Raw genomic sequence first — 2781 nt, forward strand, 5'->3', positions numbered from 1 at the left:
CACTTTTCTCCTCCTGAAATCTGATTTGTGGACCAAAAGGTCAGAGATGATGGATAGAACACTTGGGTATCTGAGCCCTACCAAAGAGAATTGATTGCCTATAGCCCAACATGGCATCCAAGTATCAAAACAGGCCTTATGCCTTCTCTAGTGGTTGGTGTAGGGTGAGAGGATTTTCTATGGCATTAATGGGTGATCTTCCTCTCTCTGATGTAGGCAGTCTGCAAATTCAGACAGACATCTCAGCAACAATGACCTCTGGTTCATAGTTTTGCATTATTTTGCAAGATTTTGCATTTTGAAATCCACCCCTTCCATATGCAACAATAGTAACATGTGGAAATTGAGTTGTCTGAGCATATACTAATCTAATCAGGGCAAAACTGGGCCTCTGCTGAGTTTCACCTGCCAAAGCTTTAGCTGCTGGAGGGGTTCAAACTGATAATCAACTGAAAATATTTCCAAAGGGACACACAAGGGCACAACTCAGATCTACAGTACTAAATGTAGTACTCAGTACATTCCTCAGCAGGGCAGGCCTTATGAGGAGAGGCTACGGGACCTGAACCTGTTCAGCCTCCACAAGAGAAGGCCGAGGGGGGATCTAGTGGCCTGTTACAAACTGGTCAGGGGGGACCAGCAGGCATTGGGGGAGTCCCTGTTCCCCCGAGTACCGCCAGGAGTGACCAGGAATAGCGGTCCCAAGCTGGCAGAGGGTAGATTCAGACTAGACATCAGGAGGCACGACTTCATGGTCAGAGTGGCTGGGATCTGGGACCAGCTTCCAAGAGAAGTGGTGCTGGCTCCTACCCTGGGGGGCTTTAAGAGGAGACTGGATGTACACCTTGCTGGGGTCGTTTGACCCCAGTACTCTTTCCTGCCATGGCAGGGGGTTGGACTTGATGATCTACTCAGGTCCCTTCCGACCCTACTAACTATGAAACTATGAAATGACAAAGGGAAAGGGGTTGAAAATGTGAGGTCAGGATTTTTGCCCCTAGGCCTGTCATGTAATAACCTTCCTGCAGTCTACTGTGTATGTCCAGGTTTTGCACCTGGTGCAAGGGTCTTAGACTTAGCCACTGGCCATGAAACCTGCACACAGCAGTGGGAACAGAGGGGAACCTGGCTTCCAACACCTCGAGAGAGAACATGGGGCAGACCCTGAAGCAAGACATGACACAGGGAGAGAAGCAGGTGGAGGCTCAGCATCAGTGGAGCCCAGCAGCCTCTTTGTGCATGCACAACCCACATGAAGGTTAGTCATGTCCCCATTAGTCACAGACAAGTCACAGTGTAATGCCCAGATTAGCTGTGCAACAACCTAAAGTGTAGGCCTGGTGGTTTTGCAGCATGAGAATACCATTGCAGAGAGTGTGTTGTTCTCAGACAAAGAGTTCATCTTACCAAGCGATAATGCTTGCTTTTTCAGAGCCATCTGACTTCCCTTTGGCTGTTGCCTCCTGCCCCTTTCCCAGGCCAAGGTCACAACTTATGCACAACACTCTTAAAGGTACCCACACATCTTGTCCCTTTACATGCAATATATTCCATGTAATACTAACATTGGAAGTTTAATTCATCCCATTGTGAAAGTGCATTTTAACAGGTCTCTGTTAGTCTTTGTGTTGGCTTTTTACCTCTAAATCAGTGATCTTCTCAGTTTTGCTGCATTCTCAATCCTTGTTGGTTCAGTTCTTGTTTGGTTTCTTGTTCAGATGTCTCCACTCCTGTGTCCTTTTCACTCTCCTCTGTTGTTTCTTGTTGCTTTGATGTTAGTCCTGTTTCCTTTGGTGAATCTCATGATGCTGCTTCTTTTCTCCTCTTTATGAGCTGCAAGTGTCGTCTGTTCCTTCTGAACACCTGTCCTTCTGGTGTGACTATAGGATCTGGGAGCTACTTGATGGGAAGCAAGTGCTTTTTTTTCCCCACAGTCGCCCATCTGAAATATATCTTTGTTGTGCAGTTGTGGTAACTCCCTGGAACCCCTGTCATAGGACCATTTTTGCCTGAGTTTGTCAAATTTTTTTGATGTTTTCCCATTTTGCTTTTCATCGTGTTGAGAATTGTGCACAAGATTCGGCAGCCTGGTTTTAAGTTTCCTGTTAAACAGCCTTTCTGCTGGGGGCAATGCATGTTTCATGGGCGTTGCCCTGTAATTTAATAGTGACACATAAACATCAGTGTATCAACAACTTCTTCACTATTTGGACTGCATTTTCCACCAGGCCACTGGACTCTGGGTGTTTAGGACTTGAAGCGTTGTGAAGGACTCTGTATTTGCTTACAAATTCTTGCACCTCAGGACAGTTGCACTGAGGCCCGCTGTCTGTTCTCACAATTTGTGGAATCCCATGTCTAGCAAAAATGAACTTGATGTGAGTTATGACATGGTTTGCTGTTGTGTTTTTGAGCAATACAATTTCAGGATAGTGAGAATAATTATCCAGCACTAATACCTATTTTTTCCTGCATGCATAAATAAGTTAATTCCCACTTGATACCACAGAGCTACAGGTTCCTTCATGACCATCATGGGCTCTTTTCTTTGGGCTGACCTGTACTTTAGGCACAATGAACAAGCCCTTCCAGCATCTGCTATGTCATTATTTATGTTGGGCGAATATAGAGCGCCCCTTGCTCTCCTTTTGCATTTTTCAGTATCTAGATGCCCTTCATGTTTAACATGTCTTTCTTTAGCACTGCTGGAACAACAAGTCATGAGCCTTTGAACATGCCATCCAGTACTGACACCTCTTCCTTGAACTGAGAGGTAGGGGC

Source organism: Gavialis gangeticus, unplaced genomic scaffold, assembly GCF_001723915.1.
Source record: "Gavialis gangeticus isolate Ggan-Ray unplaced genomic scaffold, GavGan_comp1, whole genome shotgun sequence".
NCBI lineage: Eukaryota > Metazoa > Chordata > Crocodylia > Gavialidae > Gavialis > Gavialis gangeticus.